This window comes from Gallus gallus, chromosome 2 (genome assembly GCF_016699485.2).
Source record: "Gallus gallus isolate bGalGal1 chromosome 2, bGalGal1.mat.broiler.GRCg7b, whole genome shotgun sequence".
Classification (NCBI taxonomy): domain Eukaryota; kingdom Metazoa; phylum Chordata; class Aves; order Galliformes; family Phasianidae; genus Gallus; species Gallus gallus.
In genome coordinates this window covers 94752667-94769356 of record NC_052533.1, presented here as the reverse complement: position 1 = coordinate 94769356, position 16690 = coordinate 94752667, and the positions used below count along the sequence as shown (strand labels likewise).

The following is a 16690-nucleotide window of genomic DNA, read 5'->3' as shown; positions in this document are numbered from 1 at the left end:
AGTACAACTATCAACCCATCACCACCATTCCCACTAAATTTGAAGCTGATTATTTAAAACTACATTACTGAAAACAATATGTAATGGCATATGACATTCTAAATTCTGCTTTCAAATATGCTCTAGACCTGACCTGGAGACACAATTCTCAGCATAGGCCCCTGCATAGCTCTATATTAATTGGAAAAAGAGTCTCATGTAATGAAGTCTATCAATAAAATGAATTAATCAGCTTTATTGTCAATGCCCTATTGGCTTGACTTTAGAAAAATTAATGACTCGTTGTGTAATCCCATAAATTAACTTCAAACTTCTTAGGAACATCTTGAAAGCAAACAATCACAATCTTCTAGCTTAGTAGAATGACATCATTGCTTGTAACAAGATAGAAATTTCATGTAGAAAAACACGTCTTTGGAATTGCCAGACTTTGTCTGGACTCACCTTAGCCTCTTTGAATATCACTTTTATTTGTTTGCACATAAAAACAATTGTATACATAAAAGACAGGGAGTCAACTCAAGACAGTCAACATGACATGACCAAGGGAAAATCATGCCTGATCAATCTGGTGGCCTTCTATAATGGAGTGACGATAAGTGCAGACAAGCAAATGACATCACCTGTAAGGCCTTTGGCACAGTCCCACAGAACATTCCTGTCTCTACAATGAAGAGATGTGGATTTGAAGGGTGGACTTCCTGGTGAATAAAGAATTGGCTGGATAGCCACATCCAAAGAAAGTGTAGAATGAGCTACCACCCTGGATTAAAATGCTGCATAGAGGAGAGGAGGCATGGGATAATAGCAGAAACCTTAAAAGTATTGGCATAAGATGACATCAGAGATGATCAGCTCCAAAGGAATTTAACCTGTTAAGGTGGGCAAGGATGAAATAATACTGTACATAGTGCATTTGGATGCAATGTGGACATTCAGACCAATGAAGATAGAACAAGGTACAACAAACATGAAAAAAGTAACAAAATCCATCAGTGAGGAGGAAGACACTATCTGTAACAACATCTTGCTCCTGTCAGTGAAGGGCTAAGGATCCTGAAGATTCACTGTAGAATTTCCTTTAACCCACACTGAAGCAATTGACCGCAGTAGTTATAAGGGCACTGGAGACTGCTGAACACTTCACCAAAGAAAAGGGAAGCATACTAGGAATTCTGAGCATATTAAGTTTAATATTATATATTTAAAATACAACTTCTAATAACTGTAACTGTAATTATTATATCATTAGACTGCCGAGACTTTAACTAGAGTAACAAATTTTGATTTTGGATACATGCTTTTTTTCCCTCTTTGTTTATAATTATATTTGGGAGTGGCAAATTTAGGGGGAATCCAAGAAACCTACTCTTGAACTTGGATACATCAAATTGGTAGCACACATATTCATGTACCACAGACTTGAGATTTTCAGCTTAAAAATATTAAATGGTTATGAGTAGTTATTTATATTGTCCTGTTTGGTCTTCTGAACAAAGCAAAAAATGACTTCATATACACAATATGGATATTAAATGAAATTTGGTTAAGGTATTTGAGAAGGAAATTTAAGAAGACATAAGATGTTTGGTTTTTCATCTCTTGCTAGATTAAAGTATGTAGTCTGCATGTAAGAAAAAAATAATCTTTGTGAATGTATTAAAGAATAAGTTGACAATGATAAAAAAAACGAAGATATTCAAAGTACACAATTCAAATAAAACATTAAAACAAGTTGAAAGAAAAATTATTTTCTCCTTGTTCATAAAACTTACATGGTAGAGATATTAACAATATTTAAATATTCTTTAACACAGTAAATAAATTCAGCTTGTAGACTGGTAATGATATTTCAAGTGGAAGTTAGATGATTATGTCCCTAAAAGCCAAAGTATTACATAATAAAAACAATTAAACATTAAACATTTCTTAATTAATTTCTCCAGTTAAACATCTACAGTATGTAAAGTGTACATCAATGAGACTATTTAAAAAAGCCATCTTCAACAAAATCAAAAATAAAATTTACACTATAATATTCTAAGATACATTAAACAAGATTGTAGTTCTTTCTCATCTTATTTTTCTAGTGTTGTTATATAACACAAAATTTGCATGCCATAACTTAGTACATTTTTAATTTAATATTTTACAATTACTCTTAGAATAAGCAATATATGAGGGAATGTAGAATTATTCAAAAAATAATTTGTGACTATTAAAGTTAATATACCCTATTACGAGGAATAATATTCATTCTGTAGAGGTCGATGATGTGACATTTTATATTCAGTCACATTTGGCTTTGTACTTTTTTTTTTGCTTCTGAGGCCAATATATTGACACAAACCAGCTCACTCTTTAATGCTGCTTCTTAACCACTTGATCTTATTTCATAAATCCTTCAATTTATTAGAAAAATATATGCAGTCCTGACATAATTCTGCTGAAATTAGGGGCACAGCTCAAGAAATAAATTCATTCATATGTGTTAACCACTAGGTTAATGATATTATTAGTTTTTCATATTTATGTGCAGTAATGTCTAGGAGACTCTAACAGCAATTTTGTGTTAGAAAATGTACAGAGAAAAGAGTAAGTTTCTTTATCATAAAAAGTATGTATATGACTATATCTGATATTCATCAAAAAAAGATTCATTATTTGTATCTGATCTGTTCATTTTAAGCATAATGAGCAGAATATCAGAAAATAGATTCTTCTATCAACAGTAATAAAAAGCTTGCAATAGTCTTTACTTTCAGAACAGAACACTTCAAGTAACATGGATTCCTTTGTGAATTGTCCAGTACCTGTGAAAAGCTGGAGATTTTAAAAGAGCCTACATTTGTATAAGCTTTTGAATCTTCTTGGTGACTCAAGCAGGTCAGAAATGGGAAAAAATCTGAAATCTTTCACTTTTGTCATTCAGAAAATGTAGATATAAGTACAAATGAAAACTACATGCTTAGAGTTTCCTGGATTTTTTCAATTGGAAAAAGAATGTTTATCTGTATTTACTTTGTGTTCAGTTCTTGGTTAATTCATATGATTTTCCTTGTCTTTAAGGAAAAATAGAAATTAGCTAGGCCGCTTATACTTGCAGAATACATGTAAAAAAAGTAAGACCCACTCAGCCTTAGTAAGCAGTGAGAAGCAGTTAATTAGGAGATCTATTCACTCCATCAAATTTATCCAGAATGAGAGAAGGACTATACTGTTATAACCTAAGAGTCAAGCATACAAAAAAGAAACAAAATAAGCTACTGAGTAAAACAGAATTTTATGAAATATAACTGGGTATTAAACTGAGGGCTTAAAGCAGGAAATTATTTTTTAATGTGGCACCAAATTAAGAAACAGTTGGTATTTGTAAAGAACAGATGTTAAAGATCATTATAGTAACCACTGGCGATATTGTATCTTGTAATAAGCAATATATGGACACAAAATAGTCCAGGATAAAAACGAAACATATGGTGAAAATATTCTCAGTTTTCAGGGTGAAAAAGTATCTTGATTAATGTTAATTGAGGTCTTAAAAATAGATTAATACCTCAAATCATCTAACAAAGTCATGGTTTTTCCATTAAAAGAGAAAGTAGAAATTAGCACTCTCTGTGCAGAAAAGGAGTTTATGTGGCTAAATCAGTAAGTTCATTAAACTTTGAATAAAGACTAAAGCGTACACAGTAGGAGTCAAGTCTTATTGTGGTGTGTTAGGTGGGAAAGAGCTTCTCACATTTGCAATGGAGCAGACAACAAATGTCATTACTGTGATCAATACCAGCATGCAGGTTATATGCACATTTGAACAGTACAAAGGTATTATTCCCAAAAGAGAGATGTCACAGCCCACTGCTAGCCAACCAAGGAAAAGAACTACATTTCCTATACCCTACTGCAAACATATTGTTTCAGAATCAGTGGGCCATTCAATAGATATGTCAAAGAAACAACATGAAAAATTAAACTAGTTGATGATCTACCTCATAGTGCAGATAACAAATGAATAAAACAATAAGAAATTACATGGCAGGAAAAAAATGCACAAACAAAAGATGCAGAAAAATTTCAGAGGAAAGAAAAAAATAGTGTTCTTTCTCGCCTCATTTACAGTGGAGTAGATCCAAGGATTTTGTTGTTGCTTCATTCTCTAGAATTAAAAGACATCAGAAGCTAGAACACTATGACTTTTTAAAAATAACTTCTGAAAGTGGTCTGTCTCAATTCTCCCTCCTTCTTCTCTCTCTCTTTTTTTTTCCTTTCTTTTTTTTTTTAATTTTTACTTTTATTGCTGATGTTCAGTTGTATTTTTTGTTTGTTTGTTTTTGTTTTTTTACCATCTGTTTACAAAATTTTTTAGGGAGTACATTCTTTTTCACGTTACTTTTAGTAGCAATAATTTAAATAGGTTAGGAGGATAGATAGACAATGCACCTGGGATTACCAGTTTCAAAACTAGAGGTTACAGCAACAAAATATACACATGTAAAATAAAGCCACCGAACTACTCCCAGTTTACATAGACAACCCTATTAAAATGCATCTTTGTGTAGGGTTTTACACCATTTTTTTTCTCTGTAATTTAAAATAGTTTCTGCAGCCTGAACTTTACTTGCTAGTCACGTTGACTTGGTTTGTGTTTTCATATTACTGCTTATTATATTTTATTTTTTCCTTTCCCACTTTCTATTAAGAAATTGATTCTGCAAGGACAAAAAAAAAAAAAAAAAAAAAAAAAGACAGAAGGGGAAAGACTCACATAATGCAATTCATACAAAAGTGCTGTAAGTGGCTCATTTAGATATAGTTTTGACATATGGGCCAAATTAAGACTTTAAATAGTGCAATACATCTTTTAATGCAAAAGAAAGAGTATAAATGGGACTCAATTAATGAGCGGAAAATGTAAAAGACATACTGGAAAAGCTATAAATTGCTTACTAAAATAAACCAGCAAAATTAATAGGTAATGACTCTTGTAGCTCGCTGTCATGTTCTTTTAGCCACAACATCCATCAGAAAAAATACGTGCTTACACCCAGTTATTTTACTTACTGAAGTCACATGGGTGAACACTGATGAGGATAATTGTAAGGCTTTTCAAATTGCCAACAAAGAAGTAAATCAGAACTTTGGATAAAAGTATCTTGATTCTTCCATCCCAATATATTTGTGCCTGGCTGCCTTCTTCTGAAACAAGGCATCTATTGACAAGTACTGAACCCTCAAGGTGAGGGGATAGCTCCTGCAGATGGATGAGCAATGTCAAAGAAGGCAGCCCAACCATGGGAGAAGGAAAAATATAGAGAAGAGGGGAAGGAAAAAGTCTCTGTTGCAATTCACTGGCACTGATTTTCTTTCCAGGGCACAAGGCAGTGGAAAGTGTTATTTTCTTTCCTATAACTGTTGATGCTACTACATATTACTGTCTTGTAAGATAATTCACTTCAGGCTTTATCAATATTAGTTCTTAACTCTGTTGGTTTTGACTTACTAGTATAAAGATATTTTTCTTGATCCAACATTATTAATTTCTTCTAAGATGGTCTAACCAAACTTTCATCCAAGACTCTATCAATTTTATTATTACCTTAGATTTAATAAATCTTTTTAGTTATGTTTTTATCTGGTTTCTGCCATAACTACATTCCTGTTTGTTTCTTCTTCCTTTCTTGATCACTGATCAAGGTTGCTAAAGTGCCCTCATAAAATGCCCTACAAAGTATCTTCTCTATGTCCTCTAATGTTTTCAGCTTCTTTTTCCCTGTGAGTTCTTTTCACTATTTGTGTGTTTTACAAACTTTGAAAATGGTCATACAGTGATATTTTAAAGGACAGAAGAAGACAGAAATTAAATCAACCAAAATGAAACACTAATACAACCTATATTCAAACTGCAGACTATGATTGAAAGGATCCTTAGTCTAATATTCAGTAACTGATGGAGGAGGTCTCTATGGAGAGGAAATATGGACTCTGGTGTTCAGTAAGCTGATGACAATAGATGTTGATATCCTTCTTCAAAACATTTCAGATTTGATGAATACATCTTTTCACTAAGATTCTCTAAAGCAGAAATAGGGAGGATTGAGAAACCTGGCCACTTAGGTTTATTCCTTATATTATAACTGCACAAGCCTGAAATGTTCTCTCTGTAGTTTATCATAACACATTTACTTGTGTTATCTTGCTTTAGTCACATTTTAACATATAAAGCAAAACTGCCTTTCTTTGTTTGATCTGGGAGCTGTATGCAACCCAATAATAAGAAAAAATAGATTTGGGCGTTCACACAATCTCTGGGATAAAAAGTGTAACAATTTAGATATAAGTTGGCAGCATGGAAAATATGATAGTGAGCAATCTTTAAATTGAGAGTGAGATTCTTGAAATTTTAAATGAAATGAAAATATCATGATAAAGACAACACTTCAGGAATATGATAGGTAAATAAGTAAAAAAACATTACATCTGAATACTGTTAAATCACGAATGCAGTAAGAGCATATTATAGATAGGGCAATCTTTCCACAGAGTTGATAAAAAGCTTATCATATAGAATATTTTGAAACACCTACACAGCTATTGTGGTGTTTTATAAAGACATTAATTGTGACAAGACAGTAAATTACAATATATAACTTAAAAATGTGTAGTATTCTAAAATCTGCTAAGAACGTAGGTAAAAAACAAAAGATATACATGAAAGAAAGTGAAGAAAGTTCACAGTGATCATCATGGTAGTAATAAATAAATAAATAAATAAATAAAAATGAACCTGATTCTAAGCCTTACACTGTGACATCAGACACCAGAAGAATATACATATCTTTTGTCCAACAGCGAGAAAAGGCAAGTACTATTTCTTCGCTTTAAAATAATAGTCACTGGGATAGGAATGATTGACATAGTTAACAATTTTATGTAATAAGAAAAGGCTTGAGGGTTATGGAGGTCTAGATACAAAATGAAAGCTCTACCATTTTAGAGCAGATTATTCAAACATCTGCCAGTGATATTTTAAGTTCAATTGAGACTGTCTTTGTGCAAAGGAAAAACCTAATACCATGGCAAGGTGCAACCCAGTCCTCATTTCCTATGATTCTAGAGTTCCAGAGTCTGGTCATCCTAATATCTTTTATTTTAATATCAGAATGTTGCCAAAACAATTTGTTTCAAAAATCAGTTTTCAAAACTACAATAATTATCCTCAGCCAATTCTTCCATTTATTATTTTATTACCCATCAAATTGACACTTAGAGATTGATTTACACTGACTAGATGATTCTAGTCAGATTTTCAGTTTTCAGTAGTTTTTAAATCCAATAATTGAAACATGGATCAACTTTTTTGTTTTGTTTTCACTTTATCTCTCTGTTCGTCTCTGAAATCTTTTAAATCTTCTGTTCTTGTTCTTGCCCCTCTGGAAGCTCTCATCAACATCAGATAGCCTGGCATCAAAGCTAGCAAAGACAGTGATTTTGGTTTGCACTGTTGACTATAGCAGCTGGACTTCATTTAAAAATCTGAGTCGATTACAACATCTTTAAAAACATAATGCTTTCCTTCTTTTCTAGATCATGAAAATAGTCAAGAAAGGGCTGACTTCCACTGTTATGTTTATATCCAATCTCTGTATTTGAAATTCAGTGATACAGGATAAGCAATAGCTTTCCTTCCTTCAGAGAAAGTATTTGAATTCTGGATTAGTATTAAATTATAAACATCCCTACGTCTTCAATCCCTGGTCAGATAAGAAAATACACTTTTAGGAACCTGTCAATTAATATGCCATTTACTTGTACACAGAATTAACTAACGATCTCAAGCCAACCAAACAAAAGAACAAACTGCAAAATTTGCTCCACATATTCACATAAATACATATATTTTTACATTAAATACTTGAGAATTAAGTACCGATGCCAGAGTATGAGGCTAACCCTAAATATGCAGTTTTGTCAATATTAAATAAAAGACATTGTCAATATTTTTTGTCAATATTAAATAAAAGACATTGTACAACTTCCAAATGCTTGTTTTTCTTGAAGATAAATTGATTGTTCCATTTACAGGATATCCTAAAGTGCTTTACATCAGCAAAAGTTACTATCATAGATATCTGAGTGAATTTTTGCTTCACACTGGATTATTGTTTGTGTCATCCCAATAGATATATAACTCCTCTACAACATGTTTTCATTAAGATTTAATAGTTCGTTCCTAATTATTTAGAATCTTTTTTCTTTGCATTTTTTTTTTTCAGTAGTAGTAGTTGCAACTACTTAAAATCATATTTTAAAAAATAATGCACCTCAGTGACAAATACTGGAATATTTCTGAACTGTTAGCAGAGCATTACTTAGGAAAGAATATCATACAGAGGTTGGAGTACTCTCTATTTTTCATGTGGTTGTACAATAAGAAGTAACATGACAGGCAAGGAGGAAGAACCTTGAAGTGGTAGCTACCTGCCTAGAAATGAAAAATTGATGGAAAGGAGTTGAGTGACCTTGCTCTGTCATACGTGTCATACTCCCAGATCAATGATCAATTCTAGCAGGACACAGGCAATTGCCTTAGTGACCTCAACTTGCAATTGCTGGTGGGTGTCAGTTAGTGCTGTAAAGAATAAAAAGAAGTAGTGGACTGGTGATAAATAGAAGAGACTGGAGGGGAGACAAAAAAAAAGAAAAGAAAAGAAAAAAAGAAAAAAAGAAAAGAAAAGAAAAGAAAAGAAAAGAAAAGAAAAGAAAAGAAAAGAAAAGAAAAGAAAAGAAAAGAAAAGAAAAGAAAAGAAAAGAAAAGAAAAGAAAAGAAAAGAAAAGAAAAGAGAAAAGAAAAGAAAAGAAAAGAAAAGAAAAGAAAAGAAAAGAAAAGAAAAGAAAAGAAAAGAAAAGAAAAGAAAAGAAAAGAAAAGAAAAGAAAAGAAAAGAAAAGAAAAGAAAAGAAAAGAAAAGAAAAGAAAAGAAAAGAAAAGAAAAGAAAAGAAAAACAGTTTGAAAGAAATCTCCAAACAGTATGGATCCTTGGAGAAGGGCTGTTGGCACAGCATGTGCTATATTTCCTGATTTTATTTTCTTTCTGTGTGTGTGTGTATGTGTAATTTCATGAAGTTTCAGTCTCATGCTGAAAAGTATATTTCACATTAATGTATGGCCTCCCATGTTTTATGAATGGTAATAATAGGAATGATTCTGATGAAATATTGGACTCAGAACTTAAATGTCTCTAACACAGAAATAAATAAAAAAAAATGGCTTAGCAGTGAATGAACAGCAATGCTGTGCAAGGAAAAGTAATGTTGCTTTGCAAATTGAGAAGAGATCATATCAGATACAAGATGAAATAGCCAAACTATTTCATTCTGGGTTTGAGTTGATTGTGTTTCTTTTGTACTCCAAAAATCAGACAGAGAAGTGAATTACTAGCTTTATCCTGAGCTCCTTCATCGTCTAATCCATTTGTTGTGGTTTTGATCCAAATCAGAAACCCTGACATATCTTTAATTTGTGTCCTGTTTAAAAATCAAAATGGCAACCAAAGAACATCTAAAGGTATGCACATTTAATTGCTTCTTCTGCCTAAATTAAAAAAGTACCACAAAATGAGTGATCCAGTTTAATGAATTATACTGTGGTGATAAAATTTTTACAAAGATATAAAGATGTAAATTTAGCTACAAAGATGCATAAAAAGGTGAGACATAAAGATGAAAAAACAAACCCCACATTACTTCTATAACATAGAAATTTTTCTTTCCCATGTTTGCTTGTGCAAAATCTCATGGGCCAAATTAGTAGAACTTAAAAGTCACTGATAAGCTATATTTTAATGTCCAAGACATTAATAGTTTAAGATCCTAATATCCTCTTTATTTGCAGTTCTCTTTAACTTGAATCACAAATGTATGCCTGGTTTTTCAGGCTTTTGAACATGATGTATGAAAAATTTCATTTCAACATAAAGAAAATCTTCCCACTTGAATATCTTATTTTGAACAAAATATCTATATAATTGTGCTTGCTCAATATAAGCATAAGATACCATACATCCGTACTGGGTTTCTTTAACAAGCAAATATGAATCAGTATGAGTGAGTGCTATAGTCCAGTTCTAAAATGTTCTTACTGGTGATACGTACATTACGTCGTGTCACTGGCTCTTCTCTCTAGTGGTTATTCCATCTTTTTCTACTCTCAGTGCATACATCACGCAGTAATGGGAGATTATGCCCTCTGCTGAGCAGTACTTATCTGCCCTGAATCCATCTGAGCCACCTAGGGGAAAAGATCACAATCTATATTCTCACTGCATTGCCAACGGTACTTGCATCCTCACCAAGCAGGCAAAAGATTTCTAATTTTTCCTCTTTTTTTTTTAATGACCTTTACTCTGCTTGTGAGTATTACAATAACATCCTGCTCTGTATTCAGTGCTGTCGCAAACCATATTTTGTCTTATTTAAATAAGAGTGATTGAAATAGATTAGCTACCAAGACCTTGGAAATATATAGACACACATAGACATGTACATTCTATATACATAAACATATGAACACCTTTTTACATCTATAAACTAATGCTCCCAAGCTCTATTACTACTTCCTGTAAACAGGATTTTCAGATTTCCAAACAAACATCAGTTAGTTAAAAACATAGTTTAAAGGTTAAGACCAATGAATCATGTGGAAGCTGACTGCCTTTGTCATGAATACAGACTGTTATCAATGCAAGCAGGCATATGGCTACATTCACTTTGATATACACCACCGGGCTTTTCTAAAAATGTAAACCTGTTTCCCAAGACAAATTGAGTTGCAAATACAATAAACCAAACACTCATTGTATGATACAAACAAATGGTGTCAGGATCTTGCTAAAGAAGTAAAAGCTCCATAAGCTATAGCTTTTGCCTTTCCTGAAATATAGACTCCAAAAACTGAAGGGAAAAATAAAAACCTTTTTCTTGCTGAACAGAAGGAGCAGCAAAGGTACAGGGCTGGGGGAAAGAGCAAGTCTGCTGGTGTGAAGGTTCATTCCCACCACTCCCACAGAAAAAAAAAAAAAGCTCAGCAAATAGTGGTAGGTGTCACCCTGATAGGGAAAGTGGCAAGTGGCCATCTCAGTTCTGTTTGTAACTTCTTTCAGAAAAGTCAAACTGTTTTTTCCCACTCCATTCAGCATGTTTGTGAGTGCTTGATTTGTTCAGAAGACAAAAATGAGCAAGAGCTCCAGAATTCAATAGAAGGTCAGAATGGCAATCTCTTTTGCCTGGCTGGGCTTCCTTTTATACCATGACATCTGGTGCTAATACCAGAACAAATTAGAGCAATTCAAACCACCAGCGGGGGAAAGAGGGCTTTCTGTTTTTCATATAGCGGAGCTACACATTTGAGGACAGAGTACTGGGGCTCCCAACAACTCAGCATAGCAATAGATTTGTTACACTTGTTTTACAGATTCCAACCGCAACAAACATAATCAGTGATTAAGTTAAAGATGTCCATCCTTCAGAACACCTCCCACAAAAGGAAGAGAAGAAATAATCATACTGATGAGTTTGTGCTTCATTTTCAGCCTGTTAGAGAACAAAGCACTAATAGAATGGAGGAGGCTCCCTGCAGAAGGCATGGAGTGGCTCCCCTTCCCCCATCTGGCATTTTAATATCTGTGGCTAATGGAATTGCCTTTTTTTTTTTTTTTTTTTTTTTTTTTTTCTGTATTCCAGGAAGTAATGACACATATTTTCCTTACAGATAAGGGCATAGCCTCCTTAGTCTATCTGTCACGTTAAGTAGTTACTAATAGCAAGTAATTCTGAATATTTGGCCTTTTTTAGCTATACTGTTCATATTCTTCCCCATTTCCTCTTATACTTTAATAGAGGTAAATTCCTTCTACCACCCACAAATGGGCGAGCTGCACAGTTAATGCATCTTTTAGGTACATTAGCTGCAGGCAAAACAGGGTTTTAAACATGTAATCTATACTTGTTAGTGGTATTCTCTTGAACAGTAAAACAATTTGTTGTGTCAAATTGGACTGAATCTCACTTTCAGGGGATTTCTGCAGTGTTTATTGTTAAAATATTTTCTCTGTAAGAATTCAATTTTCATTTTGATTGTATGAGCTTGCTTTACAACACACACCTTCCTGTGATCTTTCATTCAAGCAGAAAAAATGGATCTTGATAAAGCTGACCAAAATTTTATGTGCAATACCAGGATCTCTTCTCCTTTATTAAGAAACGTTAGTGTCTTAGTTCCTCATAAATTATGCAGTATTAACTGCTAGCACAGTACTTGTAAAAATCTTCCTTTCAGGCATAAATCTCACTCTCAGTCTGAGACCCTATGTTTGAGCCATATCTCTGACTCTTAACTTCCGGGCTGATGGCCTTCAGGTGATGCCTTTCACTTGTGATACTATTATGTGGACATCAAATCTATTGCAGATTCTCTCTCAAACTAGATTGTTTGACTGACTGTGTCACTGCTGTACACTTATAGAGGGCTCTGTCAGAGATTTATGATATAAAAGTAAGCTCCTTAAAAAAAGTTCTTTAAAAATACAATGAGTACCCTTTAAACAGGGTTAATGGCTTGATATGGAAAAACTGCACTCAGTGCACATTGAGGATTGAAGGGTTAAAGGATTTAAAACACTGAATTCCAGTGACATTGTAAAATTAATCCATCACAAATCAAAAACTAACTGTCCTGACTCTACCACTAATAGCAACTTCTATATTTTCCGGTGTTTTTTTGTTTGTTTGTTTGTTCATTTTTTTCTTTTCTTTTTCTTTCTTTCTTTCTTTCTTCTATAGCCTTGGAGCAATCCTTAACTTTCCAGAATTGTGATCTCATGAACATAACATCTATTACTAATTTAATTCATAGGAACATGGTGCAAAGTTTCGACCCTCTGTGTATTAGCTGTTATCTACTAGAGTTTTCTCCTTACATTATCTGCTTGCAGACATGATGCTGTTTTGCCAGCACAACCTTTGATACTTGAGGGCATCAGTCATCAAAAAGATCAACAGCATTTCTAAAATCTTTTTCGGATACTGGAAAATGTTGCCCCATCATCTAGATTGTTAGAAAAAAATATTTCAGCACTGGTTATCCAGAAGAATTCAGATACCCTTTAAGATGGAGGCAACACTGTGGAGATATTATTACTTGTAGAAACTGCAATTTGAAACACTGTAATTATTTTGTTGTTGTTCTACTTTGTTTATCTGCTTTTTATGGAAATGGATAGAATTTCTAAAAAGATGAATGCAAGACTGTCCTGATGGAATTTTATTGTAAATCCCCACTTTATAGCATAATTTTAGGTGCTAATCTATAAAACTACCAGAGCTGATATATGAGACCTAATTAGCAGAAATTGCATCAGTTTTTATATAAACAAATAAATAGTAACAACGACAGCAAAATCCACAATCAATGTCAGTTAAGCTAAACCAACATTTCTGCCTTTCAATATAATCTAATCATGTCAGGGTAGTATCTTGCCAGAATAAGTCATACTGAGCATGCACTTGCAAACAGAGAGATAAAACATGAGTTACACAGATATGACCTTTCTATCCATTCATCCAATGCAAAAAGTCACACCACCAAGAGTACTTTAGAAGCCAATATATATATATTTCAAAATATGGGATTAGTATGATGATGCATCTGAATTATCAACAGCTATACAGTTTATTCAGAATTTGGCAAGCACTAGTAGATTAATGGATTTTGAAAGGGCACTATGGTTTCAGCTTGGTAAAACTCTATGTTGAGGAGGTTACATTTTATTTAGTCCAAGATTTACCAGAAATAACCAGAAGTTATTTCAAATGAAATCTAAAAGTAAATGCTATGGCATTGATGGCAATATAATCATATGGCAGTGATTATCTCAGTCTAAGGAAAATCATCTTAACATAGTTCATATGGTATATTCATTCATTTACATATCTTACTTCTCTGGAAGTACTCATGTAACCTCAGTTTAGGATTGGTGTCAAAAGAAATGTAAGTGGAGCTTTAAGAGAGCTGCATTTCACAGAACATATTTTTACCTAGAGGCATTTACTTGATTCCTGGAAATAATTAATGTCAGTAGATCCTGAGGAGAGAAGCAAAACTATCTAGGATCTTCTTCATGATAAATCATTTATGACTTTTGACAGTAGCAATTTCCTTGGAGAAACAATGTTTTAGGATACGTGTTTTATGTACTTATTTCACATTATGAATTACATTGATTTAGTTCTGCTACAGAGAAACCTACCTCTTCCTGAATATGCTGACAGAATAGGAATAACATTCAAGGTTGATAATGCACTTTTTTGTTAAAACTGCATGTCAACCAAGATAGCATTTCATTGAGTTCTTTCACTCATCCTTTCTCCTATCTATTCCCCTTTAAAACTGCTTTGTAATTAATGTAAAACTGGACTTGTTAGGGCAGAGAAGGAGCTTGTGACATGATCGATATCACATTCTTTCTACAGAGATGAATCAAATTAACTATGAAAAGTACTTTCTACTTTCTCTTTTTATAGCCTTCCACCTTCAGATCTGAAGACAATGAGCAGTAACTGTAATGTGGGCCTAAAACAAAATGGTATGACTGTCAATACTCAAGATTGTCAACCTGAGTAGTTTATTACAACCAGTAAAACAGAAATGCAGTTCAACAGCTATTGCACACTCAGACACGGATATTCAAAAGCAGGAACAGAAATAAATAGTGTAATTTATTAAAATAAAATGATTTTTAATTAACTTTTATGTTAATCTCCTCACTCTTTTGCAGAGTTTACTGGAACTTTCTATCATAAGACATTTTTAGATATATAATTGCTTTCATGCTTATAGCGAATATATTTCTAAGAATGCCTTCCAAGTTCTCGTTGCCATTATTTACTTGGAGTGCAATGATTCTCTAAGGAAAAATCAAAGCTATGGGCCTCTGCATATAGAAATGCTTTTCTATTCACTAGGATAGATAGCCAGGGTTACTGTTCAGGTAAAGGCAAAGGCTTGCAGAAAGGCAAGATAGAAAACCTCAGCTCAGCTGTTCAGAGGCAGGTCACTGTTCCAAGGGTAGAAGTAATTTTCCTCTCACCCTTAGGACTAGGACAGTCAAGTTTTCTCATCTCTAGTGAAGGGAAACACATCTGCCTGAACAGGTTTTTTTATCATTTGCTGTAGACAATGACAATAATGGTTACTAAGCTGACTTTCACAGAGAAGAAAAAAAATTATATCTGTACTTCTTTGTTCTGCATGTGCGAAGTAGCAGTCATACACTGTCCTCACAACAGTAGTCTGGCACAAAAACAGCTTAGTTTTGCAGTAGGCTTACAGCCAAACATTTTGTGCAGGCTAACAATAGAAACTGATTTCATAGGCACAGGGTCTGCCCTGAGCTCACCCGGAGGCATGAAGTCATTCACGCGAGCTTTCTGTTCCACTCAGTCCTTTCTCTCTTATGCCCTTCATTAACATCCAGAACACAAATCTTCTTGACAAAATTTGATGCTTATACAATGCTCTGCCTTGCCTGCTGGTGACAGATTTCCAGTGTCTTTAAGTACTTATCTAAAATCTCAATAACAAAAATTGGCATTCTGAGATATGATATAATCAACATACCCTGCAATCGCCAAATGGGATAAAAATATGGTAAATACTTAAGAATAGACAAAATGAATTTCTGTGTTCAAGGGCATACTACATATTAATGATTTAATTTTTAGATTTTAGATGAATAGAATGGAGGTACTGGGTGTTATAAAGAACACCACTGAAGTTTTAGTTTTCACCTGACAACACACAAAGGTGGAAGCAGTTGTCAAACAGGTTGTATTCCTCAGACCTGAACTAACTGTGAGGGGCTACTGAAAGAGACTGCCCTGCTTACTCCAAGAAAACTAATATGCAAACTACAATTTCACAGCTATTAAAGCACTTGGGCACTCTGTATTCAAATGTGATGCATGAAAGAAACTGCTTCTTCTATGTATCATGTAGACCTTTTTTTTTTTTTTTTTTTTTTTTTTTTTTTTTTTTGCCTCTCCTAACTCTGAGAGTTGTGCACTGCCCACTTCAAGCCAAGGCTTCAAGGGAAACTTCTCATTAATTTCTTTGGGATATAGACAGTCATTTGCTATGTCTGATGTGTTTAGGCCTCTCAAGTAAAAGGAGAACTTTTCCTCAGTAATAAATAACAATAGTTAGATAGATAGATAGATAGATAGATAGATAGCAATGAATTTTTTTTTTTTTTTTTTTTTTTAGATTAACTATTAAATAGAAGAAGTACCTAATAAACATTTTTTTTCTTCAAAGTTTTACATTCTTTTTATGGCCTCAAGTTGTGCCAGGGTATGTTTAGGTTGGATATCAGGAAACACTTCTTTACAGAAAGGGTTGTTAAGCACTGAAATAGACTCCCCAGGGAGGTAGTTGAGTCACCATCCCAAAATGTGTTTAAACGCTGCTTGGATATGGTGGTCAGGGACATGATTTAGGGGAGGGTTGTTAGAGTTAGGGTAGTATGGTTAGGTTGCTGTTGGACTTGATGATCTTTAAGGTCTTTTCCAACCTGAGCAATTCTATGATTCTATAATTAAGTGATTGGTTTATTTGTTTGTTTATGGTTTCATTATAG

At 33.5% G+C, this 16690-nt stretch overlaps 1 protein-coding gene across 14 annotated transcripts in view; it reads right to left on the bottom strand.

The window, feature by feature from the left end:
* CDH19 (cadherin 19) overlaps positions 1-16690 on the bottom strand; it is a 107118-nt gene that overhangs the window by 71221 nt on the left and 19207 nt on the right. For 7 of the 14 annotated variants that reach the window (XM_046925061.1, XM_046925060.1, XM_046925039.1 and 4 more), the window contains one exon: positions 10152-10287. The exons of the other annotated variants lie outside the window; for them this stretch is intronic. The gene's annotated coding sequence lies outside the window, so the exon portion shown is untranslated. The remainder of the gene's footprint in view (positions 1-10151; positions 10288-16690) is intronic. 14 annotated transcript variants of the gene reach the window in all.